The following is a 14,787-nucleotide window of genomic DNA, read 5'->3' as shown; positions in this document are numbered from 1 at the left end:
TTCAGAAAAAATGACTTGTATCTTTGTTAGGTCGGAAACTTTTCAGACCACCCTCGTATGTAGGCTATATGTAGGCCTAACGATGGCAGGACTTATTAAGGGCATCCATAACAGCGCCTATTTAGAGCTTGTTTAGGAAATTTTACTCAGAATTTTTTCTGTAGGTCCTTTCTAGGCGCAACAGTGGTAGGCCTAGTTAGCATCCCCAATAGTGCCTATTCAGGGTCTGTTAAGGAAATTCTACTCAGAATTTGTCTTTGTACATCCTTTCTAGACCTAACGATGCCAAGCCTATTTTAGGGCATGCCTATCTTTTATTTTAGGCCCTTTATGGACTTGGGGTATGCTCCGATAAAATCCTACCCGGGATGTTTCTAGATTTCTAAACCGACTCACTCGTATACATACATATATATATATATATATATATATATATATATATATATATATATATACATATACACACACACACACACAACAGTTAAAGATATATGAGGTTTAGCGTATGCAGTTGTTATTCTTCTTCACAAATCTATTTGGTATTTGTGTTTCAGGCTACTTGTTTTGGTTCTATGCTATCAGCAGTTTGACGAAAGCAGTGTGAACACGCCTGCTGCCCATATCGAGACTTCGCTTATTGTTTATTATTTTTATATATAAAAATTCATAAATAAACTTTAAAGTACGAACAATACAATGCAAACACGAAGTTGATAACGCTAACAACTTTTGTAGTTTCGACATAAAAAATTCAGGAAATTCAATGTTTTTCGGATGCTCCAAACCAGGCAACCCCGTTAATTTTTATAATATAAACTCATATAGTTTTTTATGCAAAAATCAATTTCTTTGATTATTCTGCATATAAAAGTACTGGAATAAAATTATCGAAGAATGAATATTTTCTGAGATATTTTACATTTTATTCAAATATTTTTCAATATGTACAAGATATGAAATGTTCTGTAAATTTACTTTTGGATATTTTTACTCTAATACTTTTATACGCAGAATATAATCGGAGGAATTTATTTGTATTAGCAAGACTATATAACGCTATTAAACAATTAAAATTGACCTTAGCAGAGAAGATATTTGCAAGATTATTCTAAAGTCAATTCAATATTACCACATTCTTTCTATTTTGAAATCGTGAAACTTCTATTGGATATATTTTTTTTATGTTTTGTTTTTGAGATATTTAAGATGTGCAATTAAAATATGAGATATGTATGACGTCAGTTTCTCATGAGAGATATGACGCTGGTAGTGATTGTATTAACCTTCTACTGCCCAAATTAATTTTTCATGTTTAAACATTTTTTCATGTACATAGAATGTTTGAAACTAAAGTATTCAATATATATAAGGTGAAATTTTATTTTGATAATTTTTTATTTTCCCAAAATAGATTTGTAACTCTGTCATGTTGGGCAGTCATTATTGCTATATTGCTGCCAACATACTAAAAGAAAGCAAGCATGGCATGGAAGTTCTGTAAGCATATTATGACTTTTATGTCTAAATAGAAATAACATTTATATTAGAGATAAATGTTAAAATTGGATTGTAGCTTCAGAATCACAGTGGACAATAGACGGTTAGTTGTATCTGCAAAATCGTTTATATGGCCGATGAAACTAGATGAAATATTCATGTATCTCGAATTATATTATTTGCCGTATCTTCGATAATACAATTATCGGTTGAACTTTTATACAGTCAACAGAAGGCAACGCGATAGTTAAGGTGTCAATATGTTCTCATCATCGATCGAATTTATACAATATAATTTTCGAGAAATTTTCTGTTTACAATCGTTACTAAACTATACTCGTGCAGCGCGCGAATATCACGCCTATCTATTATATCTCTGACTGTTACAATTAATCTGATTTTCCGCACAATTGGAAAATGTAATCGAAAACGAATCCTTTTAGTCTCCGATGTCGTAGCAGTGACGGATGAGAGACGCAAAAGAGACCGACGAATAATAGTGACGCGGCGGGAAAGGATTATTGACGCGCTCATCCTAAAAAAGCAAGATATCATCAGGGGTGGTCATTCTTCAGCACTGTTTTCAGACTACGAGTTTTTAAAATGTTCCTCACATTTTGAGGAACACTAACCCAACTATAACTTTTGGACATAATCCGATCCTTTGTTTGGGCAATCCCTTATTTCTTCGAGAACATCTTTCTCCCTCTTTCTGGCTCTCTCATTTTTTCTCACTTCTACTACCTTCAGTTAGTATCTAATTTAAGACACGGAACGACGCACAATGTCACGCCAAGGCATTTTAGCGTGCGTCCCTGTGACACCGACGAGATGATCATCCGTAACTGCAATTTAACACACGTCGACGCTGACGACGACGACGACGACGACGACGATGATGCCGCCGATGCCGGATGGAAAGCGGACGGCATATGCATTAACGTTTAAAGTGCAGCCGCGCGCAAATAGGTTTACCGATGAAAAATGTCGTCTACTACGTCGGCCACGCCGGGCGGGGGAATCCCTCGGACGTCAGCGCGATGAAAATGTTGTATTGAGATAAATGGCGAAAATTTTATCTCCATCATTTTCGCCGTGGCGAAGATTAATTCGACGCATGGCCGGGACGCGACACTTCCAGCGCGTGACAGCATTTAAAACTCCGCTCTCGTTTCTCGCGGAAACGAAACCGCGTTTCGTTTGTCTCGTTAATATCTTGGGACAGGCACCAATGGTGCCAGGACGTAACGTTAACGACACATGTCGGTACTTTTTGCGTGAATGCTTTCACAAAAACAATAGTGGACTTATCAAAATTTCTCTCGAATTTCCTCCATCAAATGAGAATACTACTTTCTTCCTCTTCATCGTTCGATTAAATTTTTATTAAACGTGCGGTATTTCGAAGCATATTTTCAAATTTCGCGTTATTTCATTCTTTTAGAGACTATCCTCCACAAATGCGACACACGAAGCAGCGATTTAAGTTTAATTTTGAAAGTTTATTAAGTTTAAACAAAATCGTATTCTATAATTGTTGTTATGCGACACTCAGAATGTATTAAGCTGATTCGAATTCACGATCACATATCTCGAGCTCGTTTCCGTATTCAATTTGTTAGACGAACAGTAGGTTTGCAGTACCTTTGCTCAGAAATGAGACGATCAAAGCGCGAAAATATGAGAAAGTACTCGAGGACGTCTAACGACATGGAATTCGTCGAAATGTACGGGTAAACCTGCCGCCTCTGCTAAGGGATTTTATTTTAATGCTTCGGGACGGCTCGTAAAGCTGGTAAAACGTGAAAATTCATTTTCTAAAGTATTTTCATAACGAAGTTCAGCCAGAATGTTCAACGTGCCGAGTCGAGCCGTGCCACACCGCGCTAAAAAGGTCTAAGCTTCCTGCAATCTCGAAAAAACCTTTAATCCCGCGCTAACTCGCAACCGTTTTTCCCTCTCACGGAGCGAAACTTTCGGTTTTACTAATAAACTTCGGCTACTAGCGTGGCTTTCTCGATCGCTCGCCCGGCGAGCGTAATCACTTAAACAAGCTACGTCCAATGGCGACGAGCCGATATTTCGATGGCGTCTTTCTTGCAACGACACGATCCGCGATAAGCCGAGTCGCCGCGAATGAATTAATATTTCATATTACGAGCTTACCTGGTCTTCTTCATCGCAACTGTACAAATACTAGGATTATAGTGCTGTTTTAGATATGTTGCATAATTTAGCAAATGTCACGAATGGAAGACAATGCAAAAAGACTCGGTAAAAAAAGAGTACGCTTTCTGTGCTGGGTGCGGGATGAATATGAAAAATAAGAAAGAATCAACGGCCCGACAGCTCGTCTTTATGCAGCGCTTAAAAATCGCTACGGAATGTAATATAAACTTTTATTCGTCCGATAGGACGAATGCACTTATATTTATTTGCAATTGCATGCATTTTAATTTATCGTTCACTCTTGCGAAGTCGCCATATGGTCCCGCAGAGAATCCGTATGAAAATTCAAACATTCTCAGGTATACTCGCATGGAAATTTTTCGAATATTTTCACATAGAAAATGTTCTGAGATTTAATTGAAATTCAATCCGACTTCCCAAAAAAGATATGAGACTTGATTAGGAAATCTGCGAAGATTCGGACCCGCATGAAAATTTTCCAAATGATTCTAAGTATTATACAGATTTCAATCAGATATTATTCAAACTTGTCCTACATACACTCGTCAACAAAATTATCGCATAGGTAAATTGTGCGAAATTTCGCACAATTTTAAATGAGCATAATACCGCGAAACATTATCGTATTTGGATTTTTCTTTTTTTTTTATTTAAAAAAGTGAAGTCTGTATTTTAAGAAGCATTCGTCCGATTTTGAATTTAATCTTCCCCCTTCCCGCAGTCTTTTTAAAAGTAAAGACGTGTTGCGTCTCCAAAAATTGCACATTTACAACAGATATCGTACGGGGTGAACTAAATTTTTTTCGTAAATTTCATGAAAACCATCTTAAAGTATAGACTCTCTTGCAATTTAAAAAAAGGCGGATTTGTATGATTTTTTTTTTCGCGGAGTTGCGACATATCAAAGTTACATATGCATTTTAATTTTAAATAAACATAATAAAACCGCGAAATATTATTGTATTTGAAATCTTTTTTTATTTTATTTTACGATGGTTATCGTAAGATTTGTGGAAATAATTAATTTCACTCAGTAGAGTGCGTTAAATTAAGCGATTTAGCTGTTTTATGAAGGATTTAATACAATTTTAAAAATAATGGACGTAATAGGTCTAAAAATCAGCCAAAATGCAAAATTCCTCGCGGATAACAGAGACAACGAGCGCGTTATACGTTCGGAGCAACGGGCATCGTAACGGGAGTCGAAAGAAACAAGAATTGCCAAGAGACAAAAGAAAGCTGATAAACATGGGTTCATTGAAGTTGAGAAAGGTCTCTTGTATGGTCCTGGTATAACTGATTAAGGGTAAGGGGTTATTGAAATTACTCATTATTCACCTCATAAGTGCATGAGAATCTTTACATACGTTTTTCTCGAAACGACATTTTTCAAATCGGGCGAGTATTTTTCTTAGAAACTACTGGGCTGATCAATTTGCAGTTTTACACATATATAGTGCATATATTAAGTTATCGTCCGAACTAGAATCTTTTTGATATCTTTAGAATTACTATTTTTCCAGACCGCGAAAAGTTAGAATTTTTTAAATAAAAATCAGACTACTATTTTTCAAGCCGCCATTTTGTCAATTTTTCTTCAAATTACTTAATTCTCGGGCGATAGCCACATTCATAAAGAACAAAATAAAAATAAATTCGTTTATTTCAGATGACGAGGACGGCGGCAATCAACTCACACGATGGAAGACGATTTTATGGTGTGACCTACTTCATCCATTTATATTTTCTTTAATTTTAAATAAAAAGCTTTGACAGAATTTGAGGTGTTTCTTCAAAGATGAAGAAATGTCAGTATAAAACATTAACTTTGTATGTTTAACCATTTGCTTTAAATTAATTCCCAAAAATCGTCTTGGAAACGGGCTTTCACACTAGAATACTGCTTTAATATAAAATAAATATAAAATAAGTACTTCTAAAATATACATAATATATATATATATATTAAAAGTATTTAAAATATTTTATTCCATATAAAATAGAAATTGAAAAAAAGAAAACTTTGGGAAAACATTCGGCAAACTAGGATCTCTTTGTGCCCTCTCTTTAAACTAACCCAACCCAACTTTTATTATCCAGATATGGATTAGGTTAGGATAGTTTAATTGAACAGAAGGTGTGGAAGGGAGAATATACTTTTATTTTACATACACACATTGATACTTTAAAAACACTTTACATCTATTTTTTAATGTACATAGTGTGGAAAAGTTACATTGTATTTATAAAGCTTTTTTTGTTTATAACTTTTCAATAAATAAAAAAAGTTTTATAAATACAATGTAGTTTTTGAAGTTTTAGCCGTTGTTAAAATACTACGACTACTCACAATCAGTAAGAGAATTTCAACAACATATGTCTAGGTCATTGACCTAAACTAAGTAATTACCAAATCTATAGTTTGGGTAAGAATGGGATTTCCAATTGGTATCATAATATTATAATACACAACTATGGATAATAAACGGGCAAATTTAGATAATCTGATCGGAATTTATGTAATATTTCTGAAAATTCCCATGCAAGAAGAAAGAGAAAGCATTATATAGATTTTGATTTGACTCAAACTTGTCTCAAATAGATATATCGTATTGTATTGTATCGATACCAATTGGGAATCTATTCTTATTTTAATTATAGAACATTTTCTAGGATCTAATTCAGATCTATTCCGATTCTTCAAATAAATGAAATTACGACTATAAGTGAGAAACCCAAACAAACAAATTCCATTCTCTCTGTCTAATATTTCTGATCAAAAAAATTTTGAAAAAAGTTTTAAGTGGATAATTAGATCGGAATTTATGCTTGAAAATGTTTAGGAAATTTTCATGCGGATAATAACGTGAAACGCCACGGATAAATCGAATTGAATAAATAGAATGAAGCGACTATAGAACGCAAATTGAGGATGAGTTCCGCATATATATATATTTCATCGTGTCCGATAAAGATTCCTCAAAATCACTCCACTTTGCCATCAAGATATCGTTCCACTTGAAAACATCAGAAGAGTTTCGAACTTCCTGGCCGGTTTTCATTGTTTCCCGAACAATTTCAATCGCGGAAGTTACAGTGTTTTCAAACTGGCTGACTCAACTGTAAAACGGGGCAAAGATAAAGAGGCGAGTGGCGTAAGAAAGGCGCCCGCTTGCGCTCACGCCGCCGGGAAGTGAACAAACTCGATGCTTTTCTTCAACGCTACGCGGCTCGTAAATAATGCAGGTAGGGGTTGCTCGCTCGAAATTCAATCGGCAACGTAACAGCCCTCTGAAACTTGAACAGATCCAAGATTATCTGCGGAATAAGCATGCGTGCGTGCGCGAATGCGTTCGCGTGCCTAGTTGTAACACCGGTTTTGTCTCATGGGACGTATGTTACACTTTCGCAAGATAGCATAACATGGCCGAGAGAGCAAGGTGATTCTGGGTTATGAATTATCCCACGTTACGCTGTAATTTCGCGAGGCATCGAATTACCGTTGATGATATCGGAGCGTCGACATCGCACTGCGTCGACTCGAATGCGTAAATGAGATACCATGTGATACGTGACAACGAACGCCTGTAGTCAAGATTCGAGACCATCGAAAGGAGCGTCGGAAAATGCGCGCTCAAACGTGTGATACATTCGAGTACAAATTGTGAGACAGATCTTGCAGCGAGATACTGCGGCAAAGAAAATTGCGCCATTGACTGGATGAATCATTTACCCCTTTAAAAGAGCACGTTATGCGCTCTTCTTTTTACACCTTTTACTCAATTAAACTAATTTAAAAATAGGCTCTAAAAATCTAAAAATAGGAGAAGAGCAGGGGGAAGGGCCACATATACGTGTATTATTTTTATATATTTTTAAATAATTTATTAAATTGTTATAATTATATGTTAATCGAAGAAATGTGTAAAACAGCATAATTGCACGTATAATAGCGATCTTACTATGTCTGTGTTCCAACATACACTGGTAGTGTATATTGGAACATGAACATGATTTCGAAATGAAAACAAACAAATTCTACGTGCGATTAAAACAAATTGTCTATTATCATTATAAAGATACACAATATGTGAAATCACATAATAAATTTACAGTATGAGCAAACTACATAGTGTCCAAAAATTACGTTTATTTTATTCAACTTTTTTATTAATAACTTTTTAATAAATAACGAGCGACGGTTAAAACTTTTGCAGATTAGGGCAAGAGGGTGATCTTTATAATATATGTCAAGGTCAAAATCATCGGAGGTATTTCCCCTAAAGTGAATAATTATCCTTTTTAATAAATAACGAAGAACGACTAAAACTTTTTGCTAGTTAGTCAAAACCTCAATAATATATAGGGAAAAGTGGGATGATATGAAGTAATAAGAAATATGACGCAAAGTCTAGATTTCGGGTATAGAAGGAAATAGTGAAGATGATGCTAATATGGTATGCTAGACACTAATTATTATATCCAATTGTTATATTTAAAACTCAGTTTTTGGATGAGTTACAATTTTTTTGTCAATATGACACACTAAGAAAAAGTCATAAAATTATTAGATCATACTAAAAATTTCACAGCAATAGTGTTCCTTCTTTTAATCGTGAATTGCATCATAATAGAAGAAAGTAATTAGAAAGAAGATTATATTAGAGCAGCAGCTTTAGTTTAAAATCTTATCTTATCTAAGTGTATGTATCTTTTCTCTCTGACAAATGGGAGATATAACGTTTTTCGTACAAGAGTGGTATGACGCTTCTCTATACTAAGAAAAATGACCGGTAATAATTACCCAGCCTATGTTATAGTTACTAAATCATTTAGTAAAGTAGTTTCAACTAAATATAGAAATGAATATGACAAAATTATTTGGTAACTATGAACCAAGAATCATAATCGTTACCAAGGCTTAATGACTATTATTAACTATCATTAAATAATGTAGTAAATAAAACCATATTGTTTAGTAATATTTACCACTATTATATGATTACTATTACCTTAATTGCTTGGTTATAAATACACAAATTATAATTATAGTAATAATTACCAAAATTGTCATATTTAAAATATTTGCAAATATCGTAATAATTAATTAATTTTAACTATGACTATAGAATGAGGAGGACATACTAAAGGGTGGCGGCGATCGAGACCTGTATCTTCTTTTCGTTCCGGCGGAAGAAAAATGTCGAAAGCGCGGTTTACTAAGCCGGGAATCGAAACCTGGATCTTTCAGTTGCCGGGCGACTGCTCTAACCACTGAGTTAATTGATATTTCATATTCACGACACTTTCCTCTCCCAAAATAACATTCAGAGATACCGTTCAAGTTGGACAAATTAAATCATAGTTACCAAATGCTATGGTAATTATTATCTTATTTGGTAACTATTACTAATATATTTAATACTATTTACTAAATCATTTAATTGCTTTGATTATACAAAAAATTTATATTACTATTTTGTAATTATTATCACAAATTTGATAACATTTACCATATTGGTTACTATTTATTATGAAACGCACAACTAAATGAATTTGGTAAATATTATTAAATTTTTTTTCAGTGTAATTATAAAAATCTATATAGCAAAGATAGTATATATTATTTTTCACACTTAGTAAAAAGGAAAACAGAGAGTCCGACCCCAATTATTCCCAATTGTTACCTCGGGAAATATAACAACGCCGATAAACGCAATCGCTGTTACCGACATAGCGGCGCACGAGAAGTAGGCGTTACGCGACGCGGTATCAATGCATGTGGAGTATGCACGTATACTAGATATACGAGTTAGGTATAATTTTTTTTAAAAAGGGAAAGACTAAATTAAATAATGTTTTATTTTATTTTTTGCGTTATGATTAATATTAGATCTAGGATTTTTATTTAAAGAAAGAGATAACATTAATTTATTATTATTATTATTATTATTATTATAACATTCAATTTATTATTATAAAATTAAATAGTATATTAATATAAATCGTTCGTTAAGATAAATAATAAAAATTCTATTATGTTTTACTGATATGTTTGTAACGAGTTTTCTTAACCGATGCCGGATTTGGCTCGCCGGGGTTGTCCAGGTTCGAGATAGGCGTAGAAGAGAATATACAGTGGATTTACTTTCAGTTGTTTGTTGTTTTATTAAAAGATTTATTTACAGTCGACCGAATATTATTGGTCGTTTCTTGAGTCGACGCTGTTGGTGTCGAAGTCGAGGTGCGCTAGACACGGAGAGCGCCGCGGGTTGCGGCGTGACGCGGGGCGCTTGTTGTGCCGCGTTTTTCTTAAGGGATGTCTACATTGGAAGTAAACAGTAAGAAGTAGGAAGTAAGAATAAGAAATTGACCAATCATAGTTAATTATTCTTCTCACATTCGACTGTAGTTGGTCAATTTCTTACTCTTACTTCCTACTTCTTGCTATTTACTTGCAATGTAGACGTCCCTTTACTCTTTCGCTCGCGCTATTGATCTCGCGTTAAAGGCTAGTTCGCGCTTGCCTGTATTATTCTATCAGGTTTTCGGCTGACACTTAGGGTGCGTTCCGTTTCCACGCATGATGCGCATGAAACGCAGCGTTAGAGTGACAGAGATACGAGAGTGAGATAAAAAGAGAGGGAGAGCTCTCGGGTGAGGTTCTCGAATCTAGGTTAGGTTAGTTCTCGAACGCATGAGATCGCATAGACTGCACTACCTCGGAGCTGATGCAGTTCATGCGTTCGAGAACTAACCTAACCTAGGTTCGAGAACCTCACCTGAGTGCTCTCCCTCTCATTTTATCTTACTTTCGTATTTCTGTCACTCTAACGCTGCGCTTCATGCGCATTATGCGTAGAAACGGAACGCACCCATTGTCAGCTGTTTTCGCGGGTCCGGTTGGAACCTGCCGACGTCGGAACGTCTTTCCTCACGATACGCGGCACAATATCTAGCGGCGTGTATCGTGATGCTTGCGGTTCGAGTGGAGCATGGCCTAGTTCATGCGGAGGTTTCTTCGTGACAATTGGTTAACGCGGTGTTAGTTCGTCGTGGTTGTGGATGTACACTATAGACATGTTAGAATCGGTGTGGTCTCGTGCGTAAATCTACGCTCTGGAGATTGTACCAAACGGTGTTGGCCTGAGCGTGTATCTACGCTTTAACGAAATTATGAGCGGTTTCGTCCTAGCAGTTATCTCCGCTATTAGGACGAAATACGATGGTTCCGTCTCGAGCGTGCATCTACGCTATGGAGACGGAAGTGTTCTGGTCCCGAGTATGTATCTACGCTATGGGAGACCAGTTGTCTGGTCCCGAGTGTGTATCTACGCTATGGGGAACCAGTGGCGGTCTCAGGAACGCGTATCGGCGTGTCCTGTTGTCTCGCGTGTGAATTCACACGATAGAGACGTGTTCACGCTATGCGGTGTCGAGATCGAGTATCCTCGATATGTCGACGGTGCGTGGATCGGTGGCGTATTCGCCACACTGCGATCCTAAAGCCCTGAGCTGGTTAGAAGCGGTATCGAGAGCTCAGTGTCTCTGGGAGTTGATTTCAGAGAGGAGTTCCAATGAGCGACTAACACTCGGATCAGAGTGATCTCTGTATCTACCGTGTGGCCTTTTATTTGGCTTGTTTGCGAGCTTCGGTTGTTATCGCGATCCTTCGGCGCTTTTTGTAACAGTCGTATGTTATTCCGCGCGGTTTGTCTATTTTGTCTTTGTGTTTAGCACAAAAAAGTCCTCTACCATTTTCCAAATAATCACATAGATTTTTAATTATTAATTAAAGAAGATAAGTGCATTATCACGCAAAATCGTTCAATTCATTTTATTCACGCATAATCTTCTTCAATTAATAATTAAAAATCTATATGATTATTTGGAAAATGGTAGAAGATTTTTTTGTTTAATTTGATCTAAAGTATAAGTACACGACGGCAGTCGTCACTATTATAACTCATTTACCATATTCTGCATGATCATTTACAAGTTTTCTACAATTAATATCTCGATAATTATTGCGAATATCGCAAAACGATATAGGACTTTTATGTTCACCTCAACCAGTTCTACGTCCCCACAAAATGCGCGGAGGAGAGTGTGAGACACCCTATATAGTAAAATAAAGATTCTTCTGGGGCTAGTCTTTGGTTGGCTCTGTTTCTGAAAATAACGCAAATTAAATACCATCAAGTGCTCGGGGAAAGTTCACTGCCGATAAAAGGAGCCGCGACAATGCGCCGTTTACACGGTCAAATAGTACTCCCTGGTAAAAATAACGAACAAGAACAGATAGAAACAGACAGAATTTCTATCCGTTTCTAACTATGAGCTGTCCGTTCTATCTGCAAATACAACATGCGGATAGAAAATTCGCATTCGTAGCAGTACATTTTATCCGTTTCTGTCCGTATTCTGTACATAATCATATTTCAACTGCATTTGTCCGCAATTACGTACAGAAATTGTGTCGGTTTTTGTCTGCATCCTATATGTCGCGATTCCTATCTGCATTTGTCCACAATTACGTACAGCAATCTTATCTGTTTCTGTCTGCAAATGTGGATATGTATCCTTTACGTTTCTGTTTACAGAACCAGCTAGAATATTTATCTGCACCTATGTATGTAAAGACGATCTGCCTCCTTATACCTGTTTATTACTGCTGATGCACATACGCTCTTATCCGTTTTTTTCTGTCGACAGACGTATACATAGATATCGACCTGATTTTGATGATTTATGATAGTGTAATTTCTCACTACATCTTAAAGTATCTGTTTATTACACTAATCTCAAAAATATATAAATAGGGCATAAGCCGAAAGTGTGTCCGAAATAGAATTAAACACGCTATGTTGAGCATGAGCATATTATTTTCATCGGGCTGGTCAATAGCGAGTCGTTTTGCTTTTATCAGAATTTCATAGTATTTGAAAATAATATACATTCTACGATATAATAATCTTTTAATAACTGGAAATTGTATGTACTAAATGTCTTTATATTTTCTTTATGTCAGGTAGAACACAAAATCATTTTGAGGTCAAGATGATACCATTTTGACATCATTGTCATGAAATTGTTATGAAAATGATATTGTTTGATGTCAAGATGGCATTACTTTTACATTATTTGACGTCATTTTGATTTTTATACGTCTTTGTGTTCTACCTGGGTATTGGCTAATCTGGGGAAAGTAATATGCTCATGCTCAACATGGCGCATTTAATTCTATTTCGGACATAATTTTCAGACAGAAAACCAGACAGCACACAATATTTATAATAAATATTCATAAATATTTATTTCGAATTATTTTTTAAAAATATTACATAAATATTTTATAAATATTTTATGTATATAAAGGAAAAAATTGCCAAAATTCTTGAAAAGTTCTTCAAATTATTCAAAATAATGTTAAAATATAGACTAAAAACTTTCTATCAATATTTATGTTAGACAAAAAATAAATATGTGTAATAATATTTTATAAATATTTTATGTACTTGAAGGAAAATGTATCAAAATCTTTATTCAAAATGTTATTAAAATATTGACTAAATATTTTGTACAATATCTAGGATAAACAAAAAACAAATATTTATAGAATATTTTTTAAATATTTCAATAAATATTATATATAAAAAATACATGCAATTATTTATAATTATTAAATTAATGCAGAAATAAGAAAATCGAAATTTAAATTGATAATGTACTGAAAAAACACTTTCAATTAAAGAAGTATATTTTGTTAAATATAATTTTTTAACTTTAAAATATATTTCTTAGATTTTAGAAAACATGTATTGGGAATGTGCATTAATTTTAAGAGATTTTTAAATAAAAATACGGCTTTATTGTGAAAAAATGGTTACAAATTGATCATTCAAAATATTGTCCATCGCTAGCAACTACTTTTTCCCATCTTTCTGGTAATAAATGGATTCCACGTCGAAAGAACGACACATCTTTTGAGGCTATCCACGAATCGATCTATTTTTTCATTGGTATCCTCAAAAGAATGGAAGCGTTGCTCAGACAGGCCATGGGTCATCGATCGAAATAGGTGGTAATCGGAAGAAGCAATATCTGGAAAATACGGCGGGTGTGGTAGGACATCCCAGTTAAGCGCTTCTAACGTTTCCTTGACCGGTTTCGCAACATGTGGCCGAGCGTTGTCGTGCTGGAAAATCACTTTGTCGTGTATTTTCGCGTAATCTGGCCGTTTTTGCTTCAATGCTCGGCTCAATTGCATCAATTGTTGTTGGTGGCGTTTTCCAGTGATGATTTCGTTGGGTTGGAGCAGCTCATAATACACTACACCCAGCTGATCCCACCAAATAGAGCATGAGCTTGGCGCTATGAATATTCGGCTTTGTCGTTGATGTTGATGGTTCGCTTGGCCTACACCATGATTTTTTGCACTTCGGGTTATCGTAGCGTATCCATTTTTCATCACCCGTTACGATACAATGCAAAACATTTTTTCTTCTGTCTTTGGAGCAACAATTCACAGGTTATTTTGCGCCTTTCGACGTCCCTCGGCTTCAACTCGTACGGTACCCAATTTCCTTGCTTTTGAATCATTCCAATGGTCTTCAAACATCTAGAAATCGTTGATCGATCAACATTTAATGATTCTGCAAGTTCTTCTTGTGTTTGATTCTCGGGTCTTGATCGAGTAAAGCTTTCTCTTCCTCATCTTCAAATTTTTTCGGCTGGCCTGGACATTTCTTGTCTTCCGTATCAAAATCATCTTTCTTATAGCGTTGAAACCAGTACTCACATGTTGAAATCAATGGAGTATAATCATAAGTTTCCGACAGCATTCATTGACTTTCAGCAGCATTTTTCTTCAAATGGAAGCAAAAAAGCAAAGCTTCCCGCAAATTGCGTTTTGGCACAAAATTCGACATATTCAATGCTCAAAAAAACAAAAATGTTTACACTTCGGCAAAATGACATACTGAAAACTAAAGCCACATGATGGTGCTTTGACATGAAGATAGCAACAATATGTCCCGATACGATATAGTACTAGTTACGTCATCTCTTGAAAATCCTTTAAAATTAATGCACACTTCC

Source organism: Odontomachus brunneus, unplaced genomic scaffold (genome assembly GCF_010583005.1).
Source record: "Odontomachus brunneus isolate Ranch 3 - 2012 unplaced genomic scaffold, Obru_v1 Obru_scaffold_120, whole genome shotgun sequence".
Taxonomy (NCBI): domain Eukaryota; kingdom Metazoa; phylum Arthropoda; class Insecta; order Hymenoptera; family Formicidae; genus Odontomachus; species Odontomachus brunneus.
Note: the sequence above shows the minus strand (reverse complement) of the source record.